Here is a 6,000-nt window from a genome sequence, read left to right on the forward strand (position 1 = left end):
AATTACAATCTAATAGAGAAAAAAATCTTTCAATATTTGAAAATTACATATAAATATGTATGTATCAAGCATAAATTACGGGAAAAAGTTCAAACGATTTTATTTTTAAGACTTTGTTGGATAGCCTTTGGATTTTCTAACTGCACTCAATATGGTTGGCATTGACTTTAGCAGTTTTTGTGTCACTGAATGAGGTATTCTTCGATTACGCTTGAAGAGTGCTTCTTTGTTTGTGATTTGGTTCTTCAGTTTTTTCTTTCTAAAATCAGGAGATTAGTATGAGATATGTCTGATGTACTAAATTTTCTCCAAACTTTTTCATTCCCATTCGAGTCAAAAAATATACATATACTTTCAACCGGGAAAATAACTGAATTCCAGAAATTTTTATCTTTATTTTCGTGCCTTTTCACAAACAAAGTCGCCTATAAGCGTTGCTTATGAAGGCTTTTTACGAACATTACGACTCATTTTCAATTTCGTTACTGACTTTTGGTGCATTTTTCTTTTGGGTCACGGGTCTTGCGTGTTATAATACGCTGCTCCTTTGCATCAAATATTTTTGGCCACCCAGATATTTCTTTATTATTTGTATTCCCCACTTTTTGGTATTTTTCTATAATTTTTTATTGGTAAAACTACTTTTACTTTTCCAATCTTTTGAATGCACTTGTTGAAACTGCTGATAGGAAGAATAAGTACATACATACCTATGTATGACTCAGCTAAAAAATTATCCGAAATTAAACTACCGCAATCATAAAACATTTTTGTGGTTCCTTTGTCGTGGTTGCAGTGTGTCGCTGCCTGGACGTTAAACACACTCCATGTGCGTTACTGCCGCTGTTGTTATTCTTCACATGTTTTCATGATTACTATTTATGTTAATTCGGTTCAAATGTGGTTTTTGCTGCTAAAGGCACATTCATAAACATACATACATAAGTATGTACGCGTACATAAAGGCTGATGCATTTCGTGGTTCCCTACTTTGTTAAAAGAAAAAACACAAAAACTTCAAATTGAATGGAGAATCTTTATTATCATTCGAAAAAACATTCTATGGCATTTATTTTTTGGATATGATCTCTTTCAAATGTTGGCCGCAGCTACCTCTCAGATGGTCCATTCGTTGAGTCCAATTTTCGATGACTCGAGCATTACGACTACATAGTAACTGACGAATGACCAGCGTGATGCTTTGCTCTAAGGCTTGAATCGAAGCGCAATTGTTTGCATAACTTTACTCTTTATACATATATCTTCACGGGAAAAAGTCTAAAAGCTAGAAATGGGCCCCATCGCTGAACAAAATTTGGTTCGAAAATGTCGGATCTTCTTGGAACTTTTCAAGATCCCATAGGTCGAAGCGATTTCACTGTATGTGTTTGTATGCTTTCAATTTAAGATCCCGGCGTAAAATGCGCCAAGTTGTTCCAGACGTCCGAGTTGCTTCGAACGGCGCCGAATCGACTTTCTATGAACTTTGAGTACATTCTACTACGCTGGTACGGCTGCTATATTTTCTTCACTGCGTGCTGGACGTAGTCTATTCTGTCGAATACTATCTAATAATGAATGCTGAATCTCAAGATGGGTGTTGCGAATAATACGCTCAGTAGTCTGATTGTGTTGACCATAAGTTGCGAAACACATTCTTTATAGAACGTGATTTGTAAACGCTGTTCAGTCTTTTCATAATGAAATGCCAAAAAATACTGAACAAAAATAACATGACAGCTTGACAAAAAAATGGCTATGAAAAGTACCTCTAATTGGATCACCCATTATTTGCTTATTATGGTATTATTGCCGTCAATTGTCATTTCAAAATGTGTACATAAATAGGTAATTGCTTCACAAATTAAGCAGAATAGCCTATTTTTAGATTTAACCTCGTATCATCATTATGAATTGAAATTAGAACAGACCTTTATAATCATAAATAGTAACCCTGGCCATTAAGATTTTAGTAACGCAAAGAAAAGTTAACTTCGGCATCAATAATACTCTTTCCAGGCGCCTATTTTATAAAAACTATAATATATAATACATATGTATGAGGTCTAGCAAAAATAAATCTAATATTTTCGCATTAAAATTAAAAGTTGTATTTAATATAGTTAGAGTTATTCGATTTTGGTGAAGTCGTCCCATTTTCTTCAATAACTTGTTTTTATTTTTAAGGAAATTTTATAATACTTCTCTGATAAAAACCCTCGTCTCTATTGGCAAAAAATCGAGAGTCGATTTTTTTAAGCTTCTATTGAGACGAATTTTTCAGCAGTAAAATCATTTACTATATATTAAAACAAATAATAACCACTCAATACCAGGTTCAAAATATAAGGTAGATGCATAAAAACAACCCAACCAAGCTCCGAACGCTTCTGGTGTGTCGCTATCGATGTGTGAGGCCTGGCATTGTCCTGATGGAACAGGATTTTTCTCCTATTGTCCAAGGAAGGCCACTTCTGGGCTGTTGCTTCGCTCAGATGATTCAATTGTTGACATTAAAGGTCCGATTTAAGTATCTGGCCATAGAGGAGCAGCTCGTAGTAAATTATTCCCTTCCAATCCTAACAAACACGGAGCAAGCCCCATCAGACCATCAATCCTGGCCAGCAACATTAGCGCCGGCTCACAGCGATTCGACCGCGCCCATTTCGGTATGATGTTGTCGGAAGTGACCCACTTTTTTTGGCGTTAACTCCCCTGGCACGAGCTTATTTTTATGTACATGCAACATTATTTAAATAGTTTCAGACAGTTTTCTGCGCAATGTTTAGCTCCTGTGCAATCGAAACAGTGCTTACTTGACGGCCAGCCTCGACGTTTTCCATGATTTATGGATAACCGCTAACTATTCCACTAATAACAGATTATGGCAGGCAGCTCACTTATAGCCGGACAGTTGGAATCCTAAAACTCCGATAAAATTGTTTATAAAGATCCTCATAATTCGATCCTCATAAATCTGTTGTAGTGGCTAACGTCAGTTTCGGCTATGTTTCCTACTCACTAGATTTGGTTAGGTCAGGTTAAATGGTCGATCCTAACAGGTATCTCACTTGAACATCTTATAAATGGTACCTAGAACTCCTATAAAATTGATCATAAAAGCCGATCACAAATCTGTTGAGGCAGCTAACGTCAGTTTCAACTATGTCCTCTGGCTCGCCAATAATAATGAATTGAGCAATTAATAACAGATAATGTTAAAAACAAGAAACTTTTATCTAGCATAAGCGGCTCGGTACTTCTTCGTTCCCTCGCCTACAAAAAACCAGTTTGGGCGCCAAAAAAATGGTTCTTTACCGAAAGAAAGGGTCTTGGTTAAGTTAACCAGAACTTAACAGATATATGGCTACTAACCAGACATTGAGAAAACGGTTCTTTCAGACGTACATGTGTACATACGAGTACCTACTCGTACATATCGCAGTGGAGCAGCAATTAATTGCTCACACTTCCAGTTCACTCACTCGCGTTTTTATGCATTTTATTTACTCTCGTTTTTTTCTTTTGAATTCCACTCGCTCCGCTTATCACTCGTATCTGTGATTTATGCATATATCTATGTATGTATGTATGTATATATGTACATGCATATGTTAATGCTTTTGCAGTTGCTCGCTCGATGCAATGGAGCCGAGCTGTTGACAAATAATGCAATCAGTTTGCAAAATTTTCCACTACTGTGAATATCAAATAGCGACTCGGGAAAATGTCGTGTTTTCGCACGAGATTAAAATATGTAATTTATTTACTTGTACTATAAAAACACTATACACACTAGTAAGTGTTTGTGTTAATTATTTGAGGAGTGGATATTTTTTTGCCAATAATGGCATACTTGTGCACTTTTATATTTCTATTTATTGTGTTAGATAAGTTGTTGTAATATATGACTAATGGTCAAAGTGCTTACGTTATATTAATATAAAAGTGTGTGCTATTTTTAACTTCATACTAGATGCTTTTGTTTATTTATAAACTAGGCAATAATATAATAGAAGAATTTGTTAGATAAGATTTAATATGCATAAATGTATGTATGTATATGCTTACTAAATTAGTAAATAGACAGGTAATTGGCTATAATAATATAATTTATGACATGGATACTTTAAGACTTGGAAAACTGGGACCATAACGGTTCAATAGAGTTGGAAAGTTCTCTGTGAAACATATGTAGGTTTAATTTGGTTAATCTGGTAGGGCAACAAGCCATGTATAGACCAGTTTTGGTTCTTTGCGATACCAAATGGAATTCATTTGCTAGATCCAAGCGGAGTAGTGATCCTTTAGGATGCCTACACTTGACGCGAATTTTAACAGCTCTGCGCCCTCACGATAGATACTTCCTCCAGTGTAATATATCGTGAGAACCTCCGATGCTTACTGCGTAGACTTACCAATGCGAGACAAATTCACAAGAGATGCTCCATTGCTTCTCTGAAGCGCTGCTGTAGACATTTCATGCAGTCTTTTCGATATGTGAGCCCCATCCTGTCGGCATGCGTCGCCACCAGACAGTGACCAGTTAGCATTTGGCATTTGGCTCGTAAGAATCGGATCTGGAACTTTTCAAGAGGCTTTCATAGAGCGAAGCGATGTCGTTTGAGAAGGTTGAGCAGCTTCAGTTCTTGAACAAACTGTATTTTGTATGCTTAATACTTGGACCCTGTTCACGGTATGAAAATAACCGATTAGCATTTGGCATTTGGCTCGTAAAAATTGGATCTGGAACTTTTCAAGAGGCCATAGAGCGAAGCGATGTCGTTTAAGAATGTTGAGCAGCTTCAGTTCTTGAACAAACTGTATTTTGTATGCTTAATACTTGTACCCTGTTCACGGTATAAAAATAACCGAAAACTAAAGATCTGAACCAAACATAATTTGCATTGTCAGTACTTTTGCTTTTATGCATGTACATACATAGGTATGGCTGCATATATTCACGCATAGTGTTTGTATACTTGTTCTCGTAACTCCGCAATGGTCCACTTAAGTGGTATTTATTGTGTTTGTAAATGGCGAGCAGTTTAAATTACGCACTTCCGTCGTGCTTTGTGTCGTAATTTATGCATACATAAAGCTCTGTGCTGCACATTTAAGTTGCGTGTAACTAAAAATAGCCGTTGAATATATGTATATATTATAATAATTGTGATATTTTTACATGAATATTTCATAAAAAAAAACATAATTGGTATCAGCTGTGCAATAAATTGCCACTCGTATGCCAAAATAAATATATACTTACATAAATATGTATGTGTAGGTGTGCGCTTTTAATGTTCTTCATCTTGCTGCTCATATTTTACATACATATATGTACATGTACCACGCTTACTACTCCGCTTAATGTGTTTACAAAAGGCTTGTACTCAATCATTTGAGTTCAGCGCCGACGTTGACAGCGAACATTCGCTTTTCATTACAATTTCGTTTATTTTCTTTTTGTTGTTATATTTACGTTTTATTGGTTTGTTATTTTATTGTGTGCGTTTTGTTTTTGTTTTTGCCGCGCATTAAGCACATATCAATTGAAATCAATTATACCATGACACAAAAATAAAAAAACAATAACAAATAAGTTATTACACGTGTAAAATGATCTAGCGAATGGCGTATAGCGGCGAGTAGATTTATTTACTTATATTGTGGTCTATTAGTGGAGAAATTATTAAGTGAAAATTATGAGGAGATGAAAAGCTTAATGGAAAAGCAAACAATTGTCAGTCTAAATATATATACATATATAAATATAATTAAATATTTATTCAAGAAAGGTTTAGAGCGATCACCGGACAGCTACATGTTTTAGGCCTGTTAAGGGATTACATGGGTTAAAAAAAAATCGAATTTTTTTATTGTCTTATTAAATTCCTCAAGACCTGCAGAGTAATATTTTTGAAGATACAACCTTGAGAAGTTGTGCGCTCAAGATTAGCTAAGCTATCGGGTGATTTTTTAAGAGCTTGATAACTTTTT

At 35.4% G+C, this 6,000-nt stretch overlaps 1 protein-coding gene across 4 annotated transcripts in view; it reads left to right on the top strand.

The window, feature by feature from the left end:
• The window catches only part of LOC108966814 (rho-related BTB domain-containing protein 1), a 39,513-nt gene that overhangs the window by 1,370 nt on the left and 32,143 nt on the right, over positions 1-6,000 (top strand). The window contains exon 1 of one of the 4 annotated variants that reach the window (XM_018929900.1): positions 3,710-3,757. The exons of 2 other annotated variants lie outside the window; for them this stretch is intronic. The gene's annotated coding sequence lies outside the window, so the exon portion shown is untranslated. Of the gene's footprint in view, positions 1-3,709; positions 3,758-3,777; positions 3,799-6,000 lie in introns of those variants that run through there. One more of the 4 variants, XM_018929899.1, reaches the window with a different exon arrangement.

Source organism: Bactrocera latifrons, unplaced genomic scaffold (genome assembly GCF_001853355.1).
Source record: "Bactrocera latifrons isolate USDA-ARS-PBARC rearing strain unplaced genomic scaffold, ASM185335v1 scaffold_17, whole genome shotgun sequence".
In the NCBI taxonomy this organism is placed as follows: domain Eukaryota; kingdom Metazoa; phylum Arthropoda; class Insecta; order Diptera; family Tephritidae; genus Bactrocera; species Bactrocera latifrons.